The sequence below is a fragment of the Meles meles genome, chromosome 16 (genome assembly GCF_922984935.1).
Source record: "Meles meles chromosome 16, mMelMel3.1 paternal haplotype, whole genome shotgun sequence".
Classification (NCBI taxonomy): Eukaryota; Metazoa; Chordata; class Mammalia; order Carnivora; family Mustelidae; genus Meles; species Meles meles.
In genome coordinates, this window is record NC_060081.1 from 67,262,127 (window position 1) to 67,287,889 (window position 25,763).

At 41.9% G+C, this 25,763-nt stretch overlaps 1 protein-coding gene across 3 annotated transcripts in view; it reads left to right on the plus strand.

The window, feature by feature from the left end:
• Window positions 1-2,481: 2,481 nt before the first annotated feature.
• The window catches only part of PKIG (cAMP-dependent protein kinase inhibitor gamma), a 99,231-nt gene continuing 75,949 nt past the window's right edge, over window positions 2,482-25,763 (plus strand). Inside the window, exon 1 of one of the 3 annotated variants that reach the window (XM_045980419.1) lies at window positions 2,482-2,617. The gene's annotated coding sequence lies outside the window, so the exon portion shown is untranslated. The remainder of the gene's footprint in view (window positions 2,618-25,763) is intronic. The other 2 variants (XM_045980423.1, XM_045980427.1) reach the window with 2 other exon arrangements.

Here is a 25,763-nt window from a genome sequence, read left to right on the forward strand (position 1 = left end):
GGGCGAGAACTTTTCTGTGTCTACTTCGCAAATGCTTTCAGCTCAAAATAATCTTTATGCTAAAGTGGCATATTCTGATTTGTTACATTCATATATATTGTTTGAAAAGATAATACATGTACTTGGTTTTCAGAACTACTGCATAAGAGAACATACAGTGAAAATGTTTTATCTTACCCTCTTATCTCCCAGATCTCTTTCCAAAGTTCATATATGCCTATGCCGGTCTTGTATGTATTATGTCATTCCCTTTTTACATGTGGTAGCATTCTAACCACATAGTGGTGCATGATTGCTTTTTTTCACTTAACTTTTTTCATTTATTCAATAAATATTTATCATGCTCTTACTATGTGCCAGGCAGTTCCCAGTGATGAGAAAGCAGCAGGGAACAAAACAAAATGCCTGCCCTTAGGAGAGCTTCCAGTGTAATGAAAAGAGACAAGTAATAAACAAACACAAAATGTCAGATACTGACAAGAGCTGTGAAGAAAAATGGGAAAAGAGGCGAGGAGAACACAGAGTTGATAGGGCCCTGCTTAAACACAGTAGTCAGGGCAGGTGTGTTTGAAGACCTGGTACTTGAACAGAGATACTAAAGAAATGGGAAAGCAAGCTGCAGCATTGTCTGGAGGAAGGGTGGTCCTAACGCAGAACAGCAAGAGGAAAAACCATGAAACAGGGCGCCTGGGTGGCTCAGTGGTTTAAGCTGCTGCCTTCGGCTCAGGTCATGATCTCAGGGTCCTGGGATTGAGTCCCACATTGGGCTCTCTGCTCGACAGGGAGCCTGCTTCCCTCTCTCTCTTTCTGACTGCCTCTCTGCCTACTTGTGATCTCTCTCTGTCAAAATTTGAAAAAACAAAAACAAAAACAAAAAACCATGAAACAGAAACACGAAATAAGTAACAAAATTCGACCAAAGTACATCTGAAGATCTAATTGGCTTTATTAAGAGATTCATCAATCCAGGAGCACCCATCTAGCAAGCAGAGAGGCACTCCCAAGGAGTTAAACAACATGGAAACTTCTGGAAGGAGAGTGAGAGCTAGAACTTCATTAGTAAAAGAAAAGGATTGTTCTAGGCAAGGCCACTTTCTAAGGGAAAAGCCTGTTGTCTTATGCAGATTACCTTGTCTTTCTTTGGGGGTTGGAGAGGGTTGCAGGTGGCTTCCGTGAGGAATGAAAAATTCCTGGCTGACTGGTTAAGACTATATCTCTGAGGGAGGCTGAAACTGCAATTAGATTACGTATTGAGCACCATTTGGGAATTCTAAATGACACCATTTTGGGCCTGTGTAGTGTGTGTGTGTGTGTGTGTGTGTGTGTGTTTAAACACATGCTTTACCTAAAAACAAGGCCAGTGTGTGGCTGGAGCATGAACAAGAGGGAGAATGATGACAGATGAAGCTGAACGTGGTTACTACCCTGGATTTTATTCTGAATGTGACACAGGGATAAGTGTTGAAAGGTTGTGAGCCAGGGAAGGACATGATCATGCTCATATTTTTAAAAGGACATTTTTTTTTCTTTTTAAAAATATTTTATTTATTTGACAGAGAGAAATCACAACTAGGCAGAGAGGCAGGCAGAGAGGGAGGAGGAAGCAGGCTCCCTGCGGAGCAGAGAGCCCGATGTGGGGCTCAATCCCAGGACCCTGGGATCATGACCTGAGCCGAAGGCAGAGGCTTTAACCCACTGAGCCAGCCAGGCACCCCTTAAGAAGGACATTTTTGTTGCAAGGTGGAAAACAGACTGGGGCAGGGTTGGGTAAAGTTGGAAGTAAGAGTAGAAGCAAGGACAAGACTAGTCAGACCACTCATGTAAGCGTAGCTTGAAGATGGGTCTTTATCGAAACTATAGCCACATCTGTACCTACTTCGCTTGGTCTCTCTTAATTCCTGCTGTGAATGAATGACTATTCATTTTATGGGTGCAAAGGATATCCTTTGTGCTCACCTTCCAGTATATCTGCAGGATTATTTCAAGAGAGATAATTGCTGGTCAGGAGCTAAAGTAAACTTGCCATATTGAAATGAGAGCTGATGATTTAATTCTCAACCTTGAGCCCCAAGAAACAAGTTTATTCATTCTTTGCCACACGACCCCGTCTGAGATTAAAGGGAAATGCATCTGTCACTCCTCCCACATCAATTTTCTCGACTTTAAATAGTCCCAGGCTAGCAAGCTTCTGCCTATGGCCCTGTTCTCTTCTCCAACGGTCCCGTATCTGGTTACAGAGAGAGAAATTGAGGCAAAGGCAGGCTCCGAGGTACAAGTCCCCACCCCTCCCCCGCCCTACTGTCCCGGTTTCCCTCAGCATTCCTTTCCTTTCCCCTTCTTCCGGGGCCAAGATCCAGGCTGCCAAACCCCACCTAGGTCCTTCGCGGCTCAGGACCCCAACTCCCCCCCTCCTTTTCTCTTCTGCCGCCGCTCAGAGGCCGCGGAACGGGACGCGAACCCTCCCGGTCCCTTCCGAGCCGCCGTAGCGCCCGCCGCGGGAGTTCGGCAGCTCCGGTCGCCAAGGCAACGCGCTCCGCTGCGCGCTGCGGGCGCCAAGCAGCCCGGCGGAGGCGCTGCGGGCCGGCGGCCCGGGCTCGGCGAGGCGGCGGAACTGCAGGTGAGCAGGGCCGGGCGGGCAGTCGCGACCCGAACGTGCCGCCCCGACGTCGACTCGTCGCCGCAGGCCGGGGCTGGGGCGCGGGGGACCCCCGGGAGGGAGGCTGCGGCCAGAGCTTTATCCCCTCCGCCGCGCCGGGGCGGCGCCTCCTCCTGCTCTTTAACCCCGCTCGGCGCTGGCTTGGTGTGCGCTTTAGGCTGTTTGCTTATTTTGGGCCCGTTGCATGGCCTTACCTGAAAGTTTCTTAAAAAAAAAAAAAAAAAAAAAAAGGAAGCCCCCTCCCTTGTTTGGGGTTCGGGGAATAACTCAAAACCGCAGAAAATGTGTGTCCGTGCGACTCTTCTGGGACCAGAGAGGGTTGACTTCATTGTGCATCAGTTTTCCCATCTGCTCAATGGGCACGATAATCGTTGTCTTATAAGGCAAATTATATTTAAAACCTTTGCAGGTAAGTCCTCCGTATCTTGGAGCTTTTATCATGACTACTACTACAAGGAAGTCCATCACTGAGCATGTATTGAATGGCGGGGCCTGGGGTGATCGCCAGGGGGTAAAGTGAGTGAGGTATCTTGTCCTCAGGAAGTAGAAATAAGAATTCATTGCGATTTGAACCATGGTTTTGGACATACAGGGGACTGAACGCTTAGAGAAGGGATTTTACCTAGATTTCAGGGACTGAAGCAGGGAGGGTGGTCAAAGGGAGACTAAAAGATGACTTCCAAAATGAGACATGAAGGCTGGCCGTGTGTTGGCCAGGTGAGGCTGGTGAAATGCACAGTGTTCTAGTCAGAGAGAGCCTTATGTGCAAAGCCCAAGGGATAGAGTGCAGGCTTACTGGGCCTCTGCAAGCATTTCATAGGCTGGGTAGAGACTGATTCCAAGAAGCTGAAGTGGTCTGGCTAGACTATGTTTCAGGGAGAAGTAGGTGCCCCTTCTGAAAGACTTTCCTTGTATCTCTTGTAAGTTTTGAAGAGTTTGGGTTTTAGCTTGGGGGCATTGGGGAGTCTTCAGAGGATTTTAGGCAGGCAGTGCGTGTCTGTTGCACGTGTTGGATCAGAGGTACGGTTTCGAAAAATCAGGGTTCCAGGGTTTTTGTTGTTGTTGTTCTCTCGTGGTCTTCATTCCTCCAATCTGTTTTTCACACTGCAGCCATTCATTTATGGCTATTCAAAAAAATATTTCTTAAAATATTGATTTATTTACTGAGTGCCTGCTATGTGCTAAGCATTGTGGGAGCAGTAAGGACTCAGATCCTTGCCCTCATGGTGTGCATTCCAGACACGTTCCAAGGTACATTCGTGGGGTACAGATATGATTCTGGTACAGCTGGAACTTAATATTGGAAGAGATTTTAAAAAGAGAGAAAAGAAGAAGAAGATTAAAAAAGAAAGGCCTAGATCATTCAAGGCCACTCTTGGAAGAAGAATTCACCTAGATTATACTCAGAAGGAAATGACCAGAGAAGTAGAAGGAAAACTAGGAGAATGCAGTGAGGAAAGCCGAAGGAAGAGGTTAATTTTTTTTTTGCTGGATGCTGCTTAGGTTTCAAGTGAAAGAAGTTAAACATTAAAATGTGTCTTTCGGGTAAATGAATATGCAGGTCACTGGGGACCTAATCGAGCAGATTTGGTGAAGTGGTGGGGGTGGAATTTAGAATGTCGGCAGCTCCCGAGGTTCAGTGTAATGTATCAGTGGGATGAGGAGAGAGTGGGATGTGAGAAAGTAAAGACAAAGTGTAGGCAGCTCGCAGGAGTTTGACTGTGAAGGGAGAGCGAGAAGGCTGGAGAGCGACTGGAGAATAAGGTGGAGTCTTAAGCATGAGAGAGAGACGTGAGCGGATTTAAAGGCTGATGGCCAAGAGCCAATAGTGAGAGGAAAGGCTGAGAAAATCCAGACGAAAGGGGCAGATCGATGGCAGTCCTTTCCTGAGGAGGAAAGAGTGGGTGATGTCCACAGCACAGATCCTTCACGAGGAGCCTGACGGCTTCTCCAGAAACAAGGCAGTTGCCGACAAGGAGTGCATCCGTGTAATGCAACAACAAAAAATAAATAAAAGGTGTAAGTGAGTGTGGAGGGAAAGTTGTATTTTCATTATCGTCAGATAGTAGACACTTGTTGAACTAATATGTGTTAAGCGCTTTTCATGTACTTGTCTCCTTTAATAATATGATCTTGACAACAGTCCTGTGAGATAACCTCTAATAGGATTCCCAGTCTATGGGTGAGAAAATTGAGGTGTAAAATGCTCACTCCAGGGGTGTCTGGGTGGCTCAGTCATTAGGCGTCTGTCTTTGGCTCAGGTCAGGAGCCCAGGAGGACTGAGCCCCTCATCGGGCTGGCTCCCTGCTCGGCGGGAAGCCTCCCACTCCCCCTGCTTGTGTTCCCTCTCTTGCTGTGTCTGTGTCAATTAAATAAATAAATGAAATCTTGAAAAGAAAAATGCTTACTCCAGGTCATATAGGATTTGAATCCAGGTCTGCCTCCTGAGCCGAGAGCTTTTACTCTTAATCACTGGATGGACAATATATTGTCTACCTATGATCTGCTGAGAAGATTCAAGAGAATTAAGTTAAAAATAATTAAGTATCATAAGGTTAAGTAAACAAGCAAGTAGAACGTAGACAAAAAGCAATAGCTTTATAGAACAGTAATAGTAATAGTCACAAAGTGTAACTGTAGGAGGCATGGGAATAACAACATGAAAAATAAATACCTGGGAACACACTTTCAAATAAATGTGCTCATACTAGCTACATAGAGAACAAGAGTGGCTCGAGGGGAGGACACTGGATACAGATGGGCGTTTGGTTAAGGAGGAGGTATTTTTTGTTTGGGAAACTCAGGGTATTGATACCAGAAACAGGGCACATTAAAAAAAAAACAAACAAAAAAAAAACAAACAAAAAAACACAAAAATGTCTATCATAAGACATAATGAGAAAGTATGCAAGATGTTGACTATGATGTTTTTATTATATGCAAAGCTGCAAACAGACTGGTTAAATTATGGTACAGTCATATGATATATAATATCAGCCATTAAAAAAGAATGAGGTGGGAGCTATATACATGAAAAAGATGTCTACATCTTATGGTTTGATGTGAAAAGCTCATTATGGTACAGTGTGTTCTCATTTTTTTTTTTTAATGTATACATACACTTTTATAGGAAAGATATGTAGAAAGGTTAGTTCTTTAAAAAATGTTTTAAAATTTTTTATTGTGGTAAAATACCCGTAACATAAAATTTACCAACTTAAACATTTTTAAGTGTACAGTTCAGTACTGTTAAGGATATTCTCATTGTTGTGCAACAGATCTCCAGATTTCTTTCTTCTTATAAAACTGAAACTCCAAATCCATTGAATTTCTCATTTTTCCCCCTGCCCCCCCAAGCCCTGACAGCCATCCTTCCACTTTCTGTTTCTATGAATTTGACTACTCTAGATACTTTATATAAATGGGATCATACAATATGTTTTTTTGGGACTGACTTATTTCACTTAGCATAATGTTCTCAAAGTTCATCTGTGTTGTAGCCTGTGTTGGATTTTGTCCCTTTTTAAGGCTGAATAATATTTTATTGTAGGTATATATACATGTTGTATATATATTGTATGTATAAACATTTTGTTTATCCATTCCACAGATGGGCGCTTGGGTTTTTTCCCACCTTTTGGCTGTTGTCAGTAATGATGCTTTAAACAGGAGTGTACTAGAAAGAGAAGTTCTGTATGTCTGTGTCAGGAGATCATGGGAAGACTTTTATTCCTTTCCTTATTGCCTTATTTTTTTTTTTTTATGAGCATGAATTGCTTTTGTATTCAGAAAAAGCAATAAGGATATGTCCTGTTTGGGGAGATGGGGGAGTAAAGGCAAAAAAAATAAGGGGGGGGGCCTTGATCGTGGACAGTGGAAGCAGGAATGGAATGGAGAGGGCAGATTTGAGAGACATTTCAGGAGAATTAACTAGAAGGTATAGGAGAGGAGAGTGGGAGACTGACGGTGCCAGTGGTAAGAAGGGACATCAGTCTTGGAGGGGCTTAGACAAAAGGGAAAAGGGAGGATGTCAGGCTGGAGAGGCACCTGAACCTTTGTTTAGGAATTTGGACATTGTCCTGAAAGCAGAGGGAAGCCATTGAAAGGAAGGGAAATGACTTAATCAGAACTGGGTTATAGAAAGATCACCCTGATTCCCTCCAACCCATTCTGCAGGCTGAAGCCAGATAGTGCCAAGTTTCCCTTTTTGTTACTTAGGCTTGGACCTCTGCTAATTTCCTTTTATTTAAGATGAAGCATTGGTGCTGAAAGATATATATCTACTCTCCTAAAAGCACCTGGAATATTTTAAACAAAGCGCTGTTTAGATTACATTGATTTCTAATTGTGTTCTGTTTTATCTCAACGACACAGTCTCCTGTAAATTTACTTTCTACCTTTAGCAGAGGAAGTATGAATAATTGGGGAAGTAAACAAGAAATGAAAACAACTCGTTAGAGAACTTTGCTATATTGCTAATAAGTTTTGACTCTCCTTTTGGGAGAAAAGGGCCAGTGTTTAGCAAACACTGTCATATTAAGGAGATAGAGCAAAACAGAAATTCTGGAAAATTCTAACAGACTCAGCCAATTACCTATTTCTACTCGGACAAAACTGTCATCAATAAGAGCTGGATTTTCAAAAAAAAAAAAAAAAAAAAAGAGCTGGATTTTCAAAAGAGGTGAACCCATGATCTCATTTCTTTCCTCCTAACAATTGTGTGAGGCAAGGACTATCATCCCATTTTCAGATGAGAAAATTGAAGATCAAAGGATTCAAAAGACCTCCAAATTCCTACATCTACTAAACCCTGGAGTTTGAATCCAGGTTTTCTTTTCTTTATATATTATAATTTTTTTTTTAAGATTTTATTTATTTATTTGACACAGAGAAATCACAAGTAGGCAGAGAGGCAGGCAGAGAGAGAGGGGGAAGCAGGCTCCCTGCTGAGCAGAGAGCCCCATGCTGGCTGGATCCCAGGACCCCGAGATCATGACCTGAGCTAAAGACAGAGACCCAACCCACTGAGCCACCCAGGCACCCCTATAGTTTCTTAATATGGAAAATTTTAAACATTTACAAAAGTACAAAGAATAATTAATAAATACCAATATACTCATACCCAGTAGTTCTCAACATATGGTTAGTTTTATTTCATCTATAATGCCCACCCGCTCCCTCCTTGGATTTTTTTTTGCACCGATTATTTTAAGGCAAATCTTAGCCGATATATCATTTTTATATGTAAATGCCTCAATATGTGTCTAAGAGAGAAAGGATTTTTCCTCCCCTCCTTTTTTCTCTATCATCACAATACCACTATCACACATGAAAAATGAACAGTAGTAATTACTAAAAAATAATATTTATTTGGTAGTTAGTTTCCTCAAGTATCTCATAAATGTCTTTTTACAACTGGCTTATTTAAATTTGGATCCTAACAAGGTCCACCTATTACATTTGGTTGGTTGTCTCTTAAGTCTTTTAATTTATAGCAATTTCTCCTCTTTTTTGTTTTCCTCCTTACCTATTATTTGTTGGAAAAAAACAGATTATTTGTCCTGTACAACTTCTCACGTTCTGGATTTGCCTGATCACATCCCTTTAATGTGTCCTCCCTTCCCTTTATTTTTGTGGCCGTTAAACTTTATGGGTGGTGCTGTGTATCTGATCAGCAGGCAATAAAGTCTAGTTTTCTCATTGGATGTGATTTTAAGATTGATCGGGGGTTCAGGTATTGTTATCATGGTCCACCCATTGTTAAGTCTCTCATCAGTCTTTTACAGAATGGTTTTAGCGTCTATTAATGGTCATTGTCCAGATCTATTATTTCTTTAGGGGTTGGAAAATGAATCTAGGTTTTCTGATGCCAAGTCATATACTCTGGTAAATCCCACTGTCTCCTTATTAGAGGAATGTTTTGCACACTGTCCCGTATTCGCTGCTCTGGTAGGTGGAGAAGAATCCCTCAGTTAATAATTCAGCTTAATGCATTTTGTTAACAAACAGAGCCCATATGTTGTGTCCAGTACTGGTTGCTTACAACATTGCATTCCTAGGTTGGTGTTACATGTTGGCAAAACCACAGGGTAGAAAGACTGCCTATACCAGTGGTTTTTAAACCACACATTGTTACACATTAGTATTGTAAAGAATTATTTGGGGGGAGACGTTCCAGCATTTTTTTTTTTTTTTAATGAAAAACCAGACTAGAAAGAGCAACAGCAACAAAAAATTCAGAGTGCATCTTATACAGTAAGAGTGACCTTTGGTTTGTAAAATTTTTGTTTCAGCTCTTTTTAGGTATGTCTGAGCCATGGTATAGAATGTATTTCCTATTGAGGTCTTGGTCAAAACCACATTATTTGAGTATTCAGATGACCACCCTGAGACATGGCAGGTTTCTTAGTCAAGGATGGAATTATGTTCCAGCATACTGCTTATGAAATAGCCCAGTATATTGATTGATTTTAGAATTTCCTCTGAAGGTTTTTTTGGGTGACTGCCAGTTCACCAAAATTACATTACCCCAGTGACCTATCCTCTAGTATTCAAGCTGAAGAAATGTGAACTCTTCAGGGATTTTTTTTTTTTTTTTTTTTTTTAATATATTCTCCTCTACCCTTGAGGGTAATGTAGTTGCTTCCAGGCAGTTCTGGCATTCTTAAAAGTCGTGCTGGAGGGGGAACCTGCTGTCTCAGTCAGTGGAGCTTGGAACTCTTAACAGGTTGTAAGTTTGAGCCCCATGTTGGGGTTGATACCACTTAAAACTAAAATCTTAAAAAAAAAAAAAAAAGTCACGCTGAAGCCTCAGCCACATGAGTTGGTTGGAAAGGGTGAAGACATCAGGACAGGGCAGGTGGAGAAACTGACAAGCCCTTTGACTGGCTTCTGAGGCATGGGGGTAGGGTAAGGCAGCCAGATCTCCCATGCACGTGATGGTAACAAAGATAGCCCTAATACTATTCGCACTTTGCCTGGAATTGGCTTAGGACATGGGCGATGGGATATTTAGTGACAGTGTAATACGGGATTAGGAAATGCATATGTTGGACTAGAGTACACAGCTAACATCTTAAAGCTGTGGAGACTGAAGTTCAGAGAGTAAGTTGCTCCAAATCAGCCCTAAGTGGGAGAAATAAATTTCAGGGGTTTACCGGATCCTGGAAATATTCTGAATAAATGTGAATGCTGAGTGAATTCTTTAATAATAGTACCCGCTGAACGGAATTGTTGTAAAGATTGAATATGTCGTTAAAGCACTGAGCACAGTAAGTAGTAAAAGCACTTAGCACAGCCTTCCTATGAGAACCACTCGGTAAATATTAGCTGTTATTATTTCCTTTTTAAAATAATGAACCTATTTTACTTTGTCTATTTTTAACCTCTCCTTATTCCAGAAATGATTAAAGCTATATTACAAGGAGTCTTTGTTATTGTTGAGATATAATTGATGGATATCGCTGTACTCGTTCTAGGAAAGCAACATAATGATTTGATTCATATGTGAAATGATTACCACAGTAAATGTAGTGAGCATCCATCAACACACATAGTTACAGATTTTTGTTTTATTCGTTTTTCTTGTGATGAGAATTTTTTAAGATTTAGTCTCTTAGCAACTTTCAGGTATGAGATCATGTGGTATTTGTTTTTCTCTGGCTCGTTTCACTTGCCATTATGCCCTCAAGGTTCATCAATGTTGTTGCAAATGACAGAATTTTCTTCTCTTTTGAGGCTGAATAATACTGCATTGTGTATATGCACCCCATTTTCTTTATTCCTTTTTTTTTTAAGATTTTATTTATTTATTTGAGAGAGTGAGGGAATGAGTGAGCAGGAGAGCATGAACATGGGGAGGAGCAGAGGGAGAGGGAAAAGCAGACTCCAGGACTTCAAGATTATGACCTTGAGCAGAAGGCAGACGCTTAACCGGCTAAGCCACCCAGGCGCCTCTTCCTTATCTAGTTTTCTGTCAGTGGACACTTAGGTTGTTTCCATGTCTTGGATATTGTAAATAATGCTGCAGTGAAAATGGAAGGTGCAGATATCTTTTCAAAATAGAGATTTCATTTACTTCAGATCAGTACTCAAAAGTGGAATTCCTGGATCATATGGCAGTTCTATTTTTAATTTTTTGAGAAGCTTCCATAGTGTTTCCATAGTGGCTGTACCAATTTACATTCCCACCAACAGTGTAAAGGATTTCCTTTTCTCCTTATTTTTGCCAGGACTTATTATCTGTTGTCTTCTTGAGAAAAGCGGTCCCAGTAGGTATGAGGTGATACCTCATTGTGGTTTTGATTTGCATTTCTGGTGATTAGTGATGCTCAGTACATTTTCAGGTAGCTTTTGGCCATTTGTAAATGCCTTTGGAAAAAAGTCCATTCAGATCCTCTGCCGACTTTTTAATTGGATTGTTTGCATTTTTTTCCTATTCAGTTGTATGAGTTATTTGTGTATTTTGGATATTAACCCTTTATCAGATATATGATTTGCAAATACTTTCTCCTATCCTATAGGTTGCCTTTTGGTTTTGTTGATGGTTTCCTTTGCTGTGTAGAAGCTTTTTAGTTTGATATAGTCCCCCATGTTGATTTTTGCTTTCGTTCCCTTTGCTTTTGGTGTCACATCTAAAAAAAAAAAATCATTGCCAAAGGCCAATGCTAAGGAGCTCACCTATGTTCTAGGAGTTTTCTGGTTTTAGGTCCTATGTTCAAATCTTTATTCCATTGTGAGTTGATCCTTGTATATGGTTTAAGTGGCCCAGTTTTATTCTTTTGTCTGTGGCTGCCCAGTTTTCCCAACACCATTTATTATAAAGAAACCATCCTTTTCCTCATTGTATATTCTTAGCTCCTTGTCACAAATTAATTGATATATGTATGGGTTTATTTCTGGGCTCTCTATTCTCTTCTGTAGATCTGTGTGTCTGTTATTTCCGAAATATGTCTCACAATGTAAAATGGATAAGCCTCTTGCTCCCGCCTACTTGGTTTCATTTTTTCAGCTGCTGCCTTTGCTTCTATATGGACTGCTGACATGCCCTTCTAATTGAGAAAATAATGAGCACTCTCCTTTGGCTGGGGACAACTAATGGCTACAAGATATTAGAGAGGAACTGGCACCTAGTTGGGATGACTCTGAAAGTGGTAGAATTTGGGGAGGTAGGCAGGTGATCAGCAACTTTTGTACAAAAAAATGGAGCAAAATATATTGCACCTAAAGCCATTTTTTGTTTTTAATTTTTATTTTTAATAAAGTAATAATAAAGACTTCTTCTGTGCTGTAACATTCTCTGTTTGGGGATTTCAGCTGCTTGGAAGATGAGGTGTTTTGTTTTGTTTTTTAAATTTTATTTATTTGCGTGTGAGAGAGAGAGTGAGCAAAAAAGAGCACAAGCCAGCGGGGAGAGGGAGAAACAGACTCCCCACTGAGCAGGGAGCCCAATGCGGGCTGGAACCCAGGACCCCTGTGATCATGACCTGAGTTGAAGGCAGATGCTTAACCAACTGAGCCACCCAGGCACCCCAGCTGTTTAGAAAATGAGAGTATCATACAAGCATCATTTAAAAATATAACTCCTAAGTTTTCATAAGCAATATGATAACATTAGTTGTACATGAGGCCAATTTGGGTAGGTTTTTTAAAAATTTATTTATTAGAGACAGACCCTGCTTACTTTCTCTAATAAAATCTTTAAAGAGAGAGAGACCACACGTGGGGGAGCAAAGGGAGAGGGAGAGAGAATCTTAAGAGATTCTGTGCTGAGTGCTGAGCCCCATGTGGGGCTCAGTCTCACAGACCTGAGATCATGACCCGAGCTGAAACCAAGAGTTGGATGCATAACTGACTATACCACCCAGCGCCCCTTAGGTGGGTGTGTTTTATTTTGTTTTGTTTAAGGGATTGCCTGTGGCCAGTGTATTTTTTGAATATTTGTACCAAAGCTTAGCATTTTACTGCTTTCTGTTTGTATTTTACTGCCTAAGAAAACAAATACTATATGTCTGTTTACCTGTATAAACCTATATACCTATTTCCTTGTTTAAAACTTGATGCATTAGGGGGTGCCTGGGTGGCTCAGTGGGTTAAGCCTCTGCCTTCAGCCCAGGTCATGGTCTCAGGGTCCTGGGATCGAGCCCCACATCTGGCTCTCTACTCAGCAGGGAGCCTGCTTCCCCCTCTCTCTCTGCCTGCCTCTCTGACTACTTGTGATCTCTCTCTGTCAAATAAATAAATAAAATCTTTAAAAAAAAACAACTTGATGCATTAGATCTTTTCAACTTGGGTTATTCTCTTATGGATAATCTATTAAAGCTAAAGACACCATGATTGAAAGTCACTGAAACTTAATTAAAATAATATTTCCAGGGAGAAGCCAATAAAATGGCTTAGGTTTCTTGTGGCTTCAGAGACAGTGTTCTCTCCCAGTCAACACTGGGGAAATGCTAGTGCTTATAGGAATGCAGAGTTATGTAGTGGGAAGAACAACAACTTGGGTTTCAGGCAGATCAGGCAAAACCTTTGAGTCTTGGTTCCCTTATCAGTGAAATGTCTTATGAGATCCTTCGAGAATTAACCATTGCATAAAACCTGGCCTTAATAAGTATGAGTTATCTTCAATTCTGCCATCCCCATGTCCACAAACCTACTTAATGTGTGGTTCTGCAAATCACCAAAAGGAAACTTGAAACAGAGAAAAGTTGGTGGTCTCATCCTACTTTCAACGTCAGTTAAACATATGTAATTATATTGCTTTTTTGTGTGTGCGGGGTTTCATAATCAGTGGTTCTTAATGATCTCTGCATGTTACATGTGGTCCATATGGCCATATCTTCCAAACCAAAAAATTGGTTTGATGAGTATAGTATACTCCTAGGATCAAGAGAACAGCATCCTTTTTTTTTTTAAACTTTTTTTTTTTTAAGATTTTATTTATTTATTTGAAAGACAGAAATCACAAGTAGGCGGAGAGGCAGGCAGAGATAGAGGAGGAAGCAGGCTCCCTGCTGAGCAGAGAGCCTGATGCGGGGCTCGATCCCAGGACACTGGGATCATGACCTGAGCCGAAGGCAGAGGCTTTAACCCACTGAGCCACCCAGGCGCCCTTTAACATTTTTTAAAGTAATCTTTACACCCAACATGGACCTGGAACTCACAACCCCGAGATCAGGAGTCGTGTACTCTACCAACTGACCCAACCAGGCGCCCCTAGAGAACAGCATATTTTAAAATAGTACAGTCTTGGGGAAATCCTATATGTGCTTTTATGTATCCTGAAGCAGCAATACAAAGTCATGGTGAGGAGGCCTTGGAATCCTTTGGACGTGACTTCAAATCCTGGCCTAGGCACTTTTTACTTTCCTACACAAGTTACTTAGCCTTTCTGAGCTTCAGCATTTCCTCATTCATTCGTAAATGGATAGAACAGAGAGTTCCTTGTCTCCTGAGGATTGCATGAGATAAACGGCCCAGCACAAAGCCTGGCAAGTAGTAAGTAGTTGACAAATAAATGTTAACTGTTGTCCTTATTATGAGGCCTTTGAAACAGGTGCATTTATTTAGTACCTTTTTCGCAAAAGCCTGTAGAAGAATAAAAACTTACCATATAATAACTTCTTTATTAGGCCTGCTATGGAAAAGGTGCAGAAATATTTTGAAGACCCAGTGGCCAACTTGGCAGGCCCTTGGGAAAGACCTGACCTTCTCACAGTATTTGAATAACTCTAAGTACCTATTCTATTGCCTGTAAGAGGATCTCTTCAGAGTATGGATATTTTTTTGCTCATATAAGTTGTATTTGTTCCAGAGAAGGATAGACTTCAGCATGAACTTAACCCACTGCCAGGGTTCTTTCCCTGAGATTGTCTTGGCTGTGCCCTCCTCAGGTCATTGGTTCCATCCTCAGACCAGCAGCAAAATATCTGTGGCAGTTCTGGGCCCCAGGTCCATGTATGAACCCGCCAAAGGAATTGAAAGATTCTTTCTTCCTCTGTTCTCCTAAGTGAGACTTTTTCTCAGAAGTTCCCAGAATACTAATCCTAGAATCTTACTGGCCTGCATTGGCTCATGGGCCCATTCTTGAACCAAGTCCTGTCACCAGGGCAATGAATGCCTTTGGGCTTAGGCTTGGTTCTTAAACAAGTTATTTACAAGGGGAATGGAATTATCTTTAGGCCAGTCAGGAACAGTACTGTGTTGCTATTAGGATGTTTCTCTGTGAGCATGAGGAATGGCCGCTGAGAATGTTTAGTTAGGAATTATTGTTGGCTGCTGCTATCAGCGCTTTAAATAAGACAAATTATTTTTCTTTCAAAAATCTTTAGTCCAGAGTAGGCAGTCTGTTGCTGGCATGGCCGTTCCACAGTGCCATCAGGCCATCTATACCTCTCTTTCTTTCTGCTTCACCATCTGTATCACGTGGTGGTCACCAGTGGGTTTCTGGCTCTAACCAAACAGTCCTTCCTCAAAGCAGAAAGAAGTAGAAAAGGAGAAGCCAAAGGACGTGCGTTAAAGTACTGGAAGTCCCAACCAGCACATTCAGTTTGCATCTTAATTGTCCTATCTTACAGGCGAGGGGTGCTGGTGAATGTAGTTTCTCAGCAGGACACACGGCTGTTCCCAGCCACCTAGGGATTTTGTTGCTGTGGAAGAAAGGGAAATGGCCGTTGGCCTTGCTACGTGCAGTGCCTATCCCAGAAGGCAGCCAGCAATCTCTACTATACCTTTCATTTGGAGGAAACCACAGTTGTTATTCTCGTTTTCAAGATTTTATTTATTTATTTGAGAGTGAGAGCGAGAGCAAAAGAGAGAGCGCGCATGCCTGCTCAGGAACAGGGGGAGGGGCAAAGGAAGAGGGAGAAGCAGACTCCCCACTGAGCAGGGAGACTGATGCATGCGGGACTGGATCCCGAGATCATGACCTGAGCCCAAGGCAGACGCTTCACCCACAGATACACCCAGGCATCCCGGAAACCACAGTTTTGTATACGTTTACTGTCTATTTATGACTTTTTAATCAAATAATGAGATCATATTCTACATGTGTTATAATTCATGTTTTCCATTTAACAGCATCTTGAGTATCTTTTCACGTCAGTTAATAAACAATAGAAGCTTCTTCATCTCCACTTAACAGATGCTAGATTACCAGATGCTCTTCACTTTTTCACTATAAAATGTAGTGTTTAATTCCCATGGTCCTTTGAATGTTCTTGGCCAGTAAACAACTCTGTACTATGCTGTCCGATACAATAGGCACTAGGCAAATGTGGCTGTTTACATTTTAGTTAATTTAAATTACATTAAAAATTCAGTTTTTCTCTCTCAAGAGTCACATGTGACTAGCGATTACTCTGTTGAGCAGCCCAGGTTCAGAACATTTCCATCATTGCAGAAACTTCTGTTGGACAGCCCCGCTCCACAGCACCAGCACACTGCAGCTCTCACCTGTGTGGGTTTCGGGAGTTTGAGTGTAGGGATTCAGGTCACCAAGTTGGAACCAGACTGCCTGTGTTTGAATTCCCACTCTGCCGTTTACTAGTTGTGTGACTTCAGGTAACTTCCTTAGCTTCAGTGTGCCTCAGTCTCCTTATTTGTGAAGTGATGGTCACAGTGGTACCTAGACTGTGAGGGGTAAGTAAGGATTCAGTGTATGCAGAGTGCTTAGAACAGTGCCTGGCATGTAGTAAACAACTGTTAAGTATTTGTTGCAGGTGCTCGCTTCGGCAGCACATATACTAAAAAAAAAAAAAAAGTATTTGTTGCAGTAATGTGATGGTGGTGGTGGTGATGGTAGTGATGGTGGTGACGGTGGTGGTGATGGTGGTGTTGTTGTTGGTGGTGATGGTGGTGGTCGTGATGGTAGTGGTGGTGGTGATGGTGGTGATGGTGATGGTGGTGGTGGTGGTGATGGTGGTGGTGATGGTGGTGGTGGTGGTGGTGATGGTGGTGGTGATGGTGGTGGTGGTGATGGTGATGGTGGTGGTGGTGATGGCCGTGATGGTGATGGCGGTGATGGTGGTGGCGGCGGTGATGGTGGTGATGGTGGTGGTGGTGGTGATGGTGATGGTGGTGATGGTGATGGCGGTGATGGTGGTGACGGTGGTGGTGATGGTGGTGGTGTTGTTGGTGGTGATGGTGGTGGTCGTGATGGTAGTGGTGGTGGTGATGGTGGTGATGGTGATGGTGGTGGTGGTGGTGATGGTGGTGGTGATGGTGGTGGTGATGGTGGTGGTGGTGATGGTGATGGTGGTGGTGGTGATGGCCGTGATGGTGATGGCGGTGATGGCGGTGATGGTAGTGGTGGTGGTGATGGTGATGGTGGTGATGGTGATGGCGGTGATGGTGGTGGCGGTGGTGGCGGTGGTGGTGGTGGTGATGGCGGTGGTGGTGATGGCGGTGATGGCGGTGATGGTGGTGGCGGTGATGGCGGTGATGGTGGTGGCGGTGATGGCGGTGGCGGTGATGGTGGTGGTGGTGGTGATGGCGGTGATGGTGGTGGCGGTGATGGTGATGGTGGTGGTGATGGTGGTGATGACCAGTAAGAGTCAGCTGGCTTTGATCCCAGATCTGTTCTTGCTGGTTTTACTTGCTCTTGTAATTACGGACTAACTGAGTATTATGTTGGCTAATGAGATTTGAGAACGTAAAGGGAAAAAAGACACTGTTTTTGTGAAAAATAAGTTTAATATGTCTGAAAGACCTGATAAAGGTAAAGGACGAAAAGAAAGTTCTGGTGAAATTAGAGAGAGGTACAAGAGACCTCTGAAGAGGTTGAGGAAAACAGTTCATCGAAAGGTAGGATTTGGCCTTCACACTACTTCCCCGTGGGTGTGGTTCATGTGGGAACTTTAATTCCTAGAACTAGAACTTATTTTCAAAGAAAAAGCCTTGGCCCCTTATCAAGTATTAGGCAAAGAAACATAAATTTTTTAATGATTCCTCTCTTTAAGTGGCGGTTTCTGTTTTTGTTTTTTTAAAGATTTTATTTATTTATTTGACAGATAGAGATCACAAGTAGGCAGAGAGGCAGGCAGAGAGAGAGGAGGAAGCAGGCTCCCCGCGGAGCAGAGGGCCCAATGCGGGGCTCGATCCCAGGATCCTGGGATCATGACCTGAGCTGAAGGCAGTGGCTTAATCCACTGAGCCACCCAGGCGCCCCTGTTTTTGTTTTTTTTAAAGATTTTATTTATTTATTTGACACAGACAGAGATCTGGCAGGCAAAGAGGCAGGCAGAGACAGAGAGGAGGAAGCAGGCTCCCTGCGAGCAGAGAGCCCGACGTAGGGCTGGATCCCAGGACCCTGAGATCATGACCTAAGCTGAAGGCAGCGGCTTAACCCACTGAGCCACCCAGGCCCCCCTGTTTTTGTTTTTTTAATGAATTTTACCCTGATTAGTCCTGATCCCATCAGGGAAGAGTGTCGGTTTTCTTTTTTAAATTGTTTTGTAGGGATTAGTGTGCACGAGTTGAAACTAGTTAAAACGAGACCAAACCTTGTTATTGGGCATTTACATTGTTGGTCACTTTTAAGTGTTATTATAGTTGGTGCTCTGGTGAGCTTCTTTACGGATAAATCTTCTCCAGTATGTTTTGACCTCAGCAGTTCACAGGAATCCTGCTCTTTTCATTGAGAGGCCCAGATTTTAGTCTGGAAATGATTAGAACACCATAGAAGAGGGCATGGTGGACATTCCAGCCCTAATGTTGCTTTTGGATTTAGCTCCATTTCTTCTGGTGGGCCACTCACTGATTGTAGGTAATGTTTAATGTTCAGTACACCAAAAAGTTTGGACTGTCCCAGAAAGTTCAGCGTAATGGAATATGTCCTGATGTGGCTTTGTTTGAACTTTGTTTGAACTTCGCTTTTTATAGCATTTCTCATCAATAGCCCTCCTCTGTAATTATTTTTGCATTGTGTTGTATTTGCTACTAACCTCTTAACTTGTTAAGGACAGGAATCCTTCATTGGGCCTTTCCATATCCTAACATAGTGGGCCCCCACTTTGTGTTCATGGAAAGAATGGATGCATCAATGTGCCTTTCTTCTATTATGACATAGCCATCTTCCATAACGCTGCCTTCGAATCCCTTGTTAGTGGAAGCTAGTCTTCCAGGCGCTTTAATAGGTCAGATTCCACGTTAGAGCAAATCGTGTTAAATGTTTGTAAGGTGGTTTTAAAACATAAACAAGGGTAGAATAGTATAAAAAGAAACCCCCATTACCCATCCTCTAGCTTCAGTACTTATCAACATTTTAGAATCAGTTGGTTTTGGTTTTTTTTTTAAGATTTTATTTATGTGAGGGGCGCCTGGGTGGCTCAGTGGATTAAGCCGCTGTCTTCCGCTCAGGTCATGATCTCAGGGTCCTGGGATTGAGCCCCGCCCGCTTCCTCCTCTCTCTCTGCCTGCCTCTCTGCCTACTTGTGATCTCTCTCTCTCTGTCAAATAAATAAATAAAATCTTTAAAAAAAAAAGATTTTATTTATTTGACAGAGAGAGATCACAAGTAGGCAGAGAGGCAGGCAGAGACAGAGGAAGGGAAGCAGGCTCCCCGCTGAGCAGAGAGCCCGACTTGGGGCTCGATCCCAGGACCCTGGGATCATGACCGGAGCCCAAGGCAGAGGCTTGTTAACCCACTGAGCCACCCAGATGCCCCTTAGAATCAGTTTTGATTTGATAGAGAGAACATGGGGATTCTGGAGTGCTCGTTTTGATTTATGGGGAAAGAAGCTGGGCAAGTATGGTGGGCCCGGTGGAAAAAAAAGGTGGTGATGGGCCAGGACAGACCTTCCTACCTCCCTCCTAGAATTGTTGCGAGGGTTATGTGAGTGAGGTCACATGTCAATAGTGCAAAGAACGGGGCCCAACACAAGGTGAGTACAACTCGGCACTGCCACACCATTACTATTGCCACTATGTAGCTTGAGGGAGTGGAGGTTGGTGGCCAAGATACACACTAACTTGGTGACCTCGGACATTAGTCTTTCTGAGCTGCAGTTTCTTCATCTGAAAAGTGAGAATGATAGTAACATGTTATATACCACATAAGGCAGTGCAGTAAGGCATGTAAAGGTGTTCTGGATTAATTAATGTTAATCACAATTTTCCAGAGTGATGTTCTGGCCTGGAGGGACCAGACTTCTGGAATTATGGATTCTTGTTCTGAGACTTCATGATATTAACAGACCTCAGAGTCATTTGTCAGCCTAGCAAATAAATATTATAGCGCAATAAGCTCTGTTTCCATTTGCAAAATATTTGTTTCTAAAGCATGAAAACAATTTTGCTTTATGTAGCTTGTCCAAATATGCACTGGAAATGAAATACTTATCAACCAAGTTGATAAAGGGATAAAAATAGTTTTCCTAAGGAACAGTTTGCTGGGAATTAGTGTTGGAAAAATGTTGTGGCAGAATCTGTTTCATCATCTTTGAAATATAAACAGTATTTTCATTTGTCTTTATTTTTCTTATAACACTTTGCTCAACTCCTAATTAAAAATAGCTTCCCCAAATTCCTCCAGGATTCCTCTTAAAAAAAAAAAATCAGTTTTCTTTTTCTTTTAAATGAAGTCTAAGTTTAAAACACTTGGCTTTCTCCTGAGTACTGCAAAGAATTCTAATTATGCAGTACATTCATCCAAATCACATACATATCTGTCTGAGATAAGAATTAGTAGATGCTGTGGGAAGAGAAATAGAATATCCCTGGTGGCTATAATACATTTCTGCAGTGTTTGGATGGGACAATCAGCTGACACAAGTCTCCTGAGCATGAGAGTTCTATAAATCCCATTCTGAGGGTCAGTGCACTATACTTACATTCTCAGGAAGATTTTCTCTTTTCAAACTACTACTTGCCATAGTTCGACTTTTTAAAAGTTTGATTTTTGTTTTTTTAGTTCGTAAAATTTGGCCTTGTTACCATTTGTGATTTATGGCATCTTGGACTTTTATAAACTAAGTCCTTCAAACAAACTAAGCCCCCCATTGTGTACCCACGAATAACATAAATAAATACAAAATGCAGTTTTGTCTCAAAAAGAGCAATATCCTAATGCCACTGTTTGGCCCCGGTGACATATGACCTCTCTTAACTTTATTTCCCATAGACTGTTCTATTTAAATGTTTTATTACACAGTTTCTTTTCTGAAAAGATGCTTTTTCCTGGGATTCCAGTATATTTTGTTGATACTTCTTTTGAAAGGATCTAACTTAAATCATCTCTAGTAGTCATCCAGCTAATGTCGTATTAGAAGATGGGCTTTTTCTGATTTTTTTATTTAATTATTTTTAAAAGATTTTATTTATTTATTTGAGAGTAAGAGAGAATGCATTACCAGCAAGCGGCAGGGAGGGGCAGAGGGAAAGGGAGAAGCAGGCTCCCCACAGAGCAGGGAGCCCAACATCCAGGACCCTGGGATGATGACCCGATCCAAAGGCAGACATTTAACCAACGAAGCCACCCAGGCCACCCCAGTGCTTCTTCTACATTAACCTCCCAGATTGGTTCTAGAGATGTTGACAGGAAAGATGTTGGATTTTTAGAATCATGGGAATGCTTCTTCTCTGTGATACATGTTTACATCTCCTTGAGTGAAAAAGAAGTTAGAAAGGGGCTGAATGTACTCTGTGATCTAACTTGTTGATCGCTGAAAAGTGAAATTTGGAACGAGTTTTAACTTCTGAAGGAATTACAGGATTTTTATCCAGTTTATGAGGTGTACCTTCATTTTTTTATGTACTAGAACTTTAGGATGAATTTTTTTCTTTCAACATATATTGAACACCTACTATGTGCTTGGTATTATCTTGGGTATAAATGAAGTAAAGTTCATTCACTTCTCAGAGAAGCACTGGGTAGGTAGATAGGATTTAAACACCCAGTTGCTTAAGCTGAAAACCTTCTTCCTTGATCCCTCTTACTGTCCTGTCCATACCCAGTCCATTTGGCTACCTTCCCCTAATAGCAAAATACACCTTGTTCCATCTGTAACCTGTGAGCTGTCAGCAGCACTGGCTGTCTCCTTGCAGGTCTCCCTGATTCGCTTTTTAAAAAAATTTTAAATTCAAATAATTAACATATAGTGTATTATTAGTTTCGGTAGAGTTCAGTGATTCATCAGTCTTATATAATACCCAGAGCTCAATGTCCATCACCCAGTTACCCCATCCTCCTGCCTCCATGCCCTCCAGCAACCCTCAGTTTGTTTCCTGTGATTAAGTGTCTTTGATGGTTTGTCTCCTTCTCTGATTTCATCTTATTTTATTTTGACCTCCCTTCCCCTATGTTCCTTTGTTTTGTTTCTTAAATTCCACATAGGAGTGAGATCATATGATAATTGTCTTTCTCTGATTGACTTATTTTGCATGGCATAATGCCTTCCAGTTCCATCTTTGTCATTGCAAATGGCAAGATTTCATTTTTTGATGGCTGAGTAGTATTCTGTTGTATATATATACCACATCTTCTTTATTCATCTGTCAGTGGACATCTGAGTTCTTTCCATAGTTTGGCTATTGTGAGCATTGCTGCTATAAACATTGGGATGCAGGTGTCCCTTTGGATCACTACATTTGTATCTTTGGGGTAAATACCCAGTAGTGCAATTCCTGGGTCATAGGGTAGCTCTAATTTCAACTTCTTGAGGAACCTCCATACTGCTTTCCAGAGTGGCTGCACCAGCTTGCATTCCCACCAACAGTGTAAGAGGGTTCCCCTTTCTCTGCATCATCGCCAAGATCTGTCTTTTCCTGATGTGTTCATTTTAGCCATTCTGACTGGTGGAGGCGGGGTCGCATTGTGGTTTTGATTTGTATTTCCTGATGCTTGTGGTGTTGAGTACTTTTTCATGTGTCTGTTGGCAATTTGCATGCCTTCCATGGAAAAATGTCGGTTCCTGTCTTTTGCTCATTTGTTGATAGGATTATTTGTTCTTTGGGTGTTGAGTTTGATAAGTTCTTTATAGATTTTGGATACTAGCCCTTTTTCTGGTAAGACATTTACAGATATCTTTTCCCATTCTGTTGTAGTCTTTTGGTCTTTTGGTTTTGTCAACTGTTTCCTTGCTGTGCAAAAGCTTTTTATCTTGATGAAGTCAGGGTAGTTTATTTTTGCCTTTGTTTCCCTTGCCTTCTGAGACTTTTCTAGCAAGAAGTTGCTATGGCGGAGGTTGAAGAGGTTGCTGCCGGTGTTGTCCTCTAGGATTTTAATGGATTCCTGTCTCACATTAGGTCTTTCATCCATTTTGAGTCTATTTTTGTGTGTGGTGTAAGGAAATGGCCCAGTTTCTGCATGTCCAATTTTCCTAACACCATTTGTTGAAGAGACTTCTTTCCATTGGACATTCTTTACTGCTTTGTCAAAGATTAGTTGACCATAGGGTTGAGTGTCCATTTCTGGGTTTTCTGTTCTGTTCCATTGATCTCTGTGTCTTCTTTTGTACCAGTATCATACTGTCTTGATGATTACAGCTTTGTAATAGAGCTTGAAGTCTGAAATTGTGATGCTGCCAACTTTGGTTTTCTTTTTCAACATTCCTTTTGCTGGTTTCCTACAAATTGTAGGATTGTTTCAGCTCCGTGAAAAATGTTGAAGGTATTTTGATAGGGATTACACTGAATGTGTAAATTGCTTTGGGTAGTATAAACATTTTAACAGTATTTGTTCTCCTAATCCATGAGCATGGAACATTTTTCCATTTCTTTGTGTCATCCTCAATTTCTTTCATGAGTGTTCTATAGTTGTCTGAGAATGGATTCTTTGCCTCTTTGGTTAGGTTTATTCGTAGGTATCTTGGGGTTTTGGTACACTTGTACATGGGATTGACTCCTTAATTTCTTGTCTCATTGTTAGTGTATGCACATTTCTATGCATTGATTTTATATTCTACCACTTTGCCGAATTCCTGTATGAGTTCTAGCAATTTTGGAGTGGAGTCTTTTGAGTTTTCCACATAGAGTTTCATGTCATCTGCAAAGAGTGAGAGTTTGACTTCTTTGCTGATTCAGATGCCTTTTATTTCTTTTTGTTGTCTGATTGCTGAGGCTGGGACTTCCCTGATTCCCCTCCCCCCTTTTTTTAACCTACTATAAGATTTATGGTTTACACCTAAAACTAATACAATGTTATGTGCCAATTATATCTCAATAAAACTACATGGGGGAGTGAATATAGAGAGAAATAAGGTTGAGTTAAATGCCCATGATTCAAGACCTTAGGTAGAACTCCATAGCTGTGCTGTCCGGTATGGTAGCCATTAGTCACATGTGGCTATTGAGCACCGGAGATGTGGCTAGTTGAATTGAGATGTGTTGCATAAAATGGACTTCAAAGACTTAGCACAAAGATAAAGAATATGTTATTAATAATTTTATATCAATTACATGTTGATACAATAACGTTTTGGAAATACTGGGTTAACTAAAACATTAAAATTTTAAATGACTTTATACATAGATTAAATATTATGTATGTATATAAATCTCCACATAGCAGCCAGGGTGATTTTTTTAAACTTTTTGAGCTAATTTCAGATTCATATGTAGTTGTAAGAAACATTACTGAGATCCCATGGACCCTTTACCTAGTTTCCCTTAGTAATAGATCTGAGCTCCCATGTCATCTCCTCAAGGCATCCTTGCTCAGACACAGGCTGCTCTCCCCACTCTCATTCACGTGTCCTATTACTCTGCTTAATTTTTTTCATAAAATGTGCTAATGTCTTAAATTATCTTATTTATTTGCTTAGTTGCCTTCTGTCCAGTGGAAGGTAAGCTAAAGAGAATGGGAACCTTACCCGTTCCATTCATTGCTTTATTTCTAGTGCCTAGAAAAGGACATGCACATGGTGGGCACTTGATAAATATTTCTGAAGTGACTGAACTTTATGGAGGCAGAAACTGAGTTTCAAAGTGATTGAATAACTTAACTGTGGTCACACAGCTGATAAAGAGTGGAACCATGACTTAAAGTTACAGGCACGAAGGCCCTAAAGTAGAGTTGAGTTTGTCCTGTTCAAAGAACAGGTAGGACCATGATGCTGGAGGATAGGCAAGGAGAGGGAGAGTGGTACATTTCAGACTAGAGAAATAGTCCAGGCCCAGGTCACCTCAGGCATTGCAGACCACGATGAGGAGAGTAGATCTCATTCTGAGTACAGTGCTGGAAGCTTCTAACAAGGCAATGCTATGAACACTGTGGTCCAGCTTAGCTCATGGGAGTTCTGGGACCAAAACCCTGGTCTAGAATGAAGCTTTCCTGTTCCTTGCTTTGCCATCATGTTTCTCTTGGAGACCACTTCAGGAAAAGGACTCTGGTCCTGTCACTTTCAGAATACCACCCATTAATCACTTTGGTCCTTCCAGTAAGGAGTTCAGGCAGAATGATGGATTTGCTGGGAGGGAAGGGAGGCTGCCTCTCATGCTGGCTTTTGGTTATGTTCAGGAGGAGGCCCCACGTGACAGCCAATGTACCCTGGCCTCTGGAGGTGTAGCTCACGCAGCTTGGAATTCTTTCGGACCACCCTCGGCTTTATGTTAGCACAGAAGATACTGTCAGCTCAAGCCTTCTGTATGGGGCAAAGCCTTTGGATCCAGTTTTTACCTGACACAGCATTAAAAACAAGGGCAGGGGCGCCTGGGTGGCTCAGTGGTTTAAGTCTCTGCCTTCGGCTCAGGTCATGATCTCAGGGTCCTGGGACTGAATCCCGCATTGGGCTCTCTGCTCAGCAGGGAGCCTGATTCCTCCTCTCTCTCTCTCTGCCTGTTTGTGATCTCTCTCTGTCAATAAATAAATAAATTCTTTAAAAAAAAAATAAAAACAAGGGCAGTTCTTCAGAGAGCAAATGCAGCAGCCGAGATGGAAGAAAGATTTCCTCCTGCATCTGCTGCGAGGGACCATGAGAAGCCCAAGTTAGCAAAGAAGGGGGTAGCCCTTGTTCAAAGAGCTGAAAATCGTTTAGAGAGATGCCTGCAAATTGAAAAGTAGTTGACACTTCGAAGTGGTCTTCTTCTGCCTGCCTGGGAGAAGGACTCCAGACGAGGTCGGCCAAATGTGGCTGAGCCTGGTAAGGCTCACAGAGGAGCTGGTGCTTGGCCT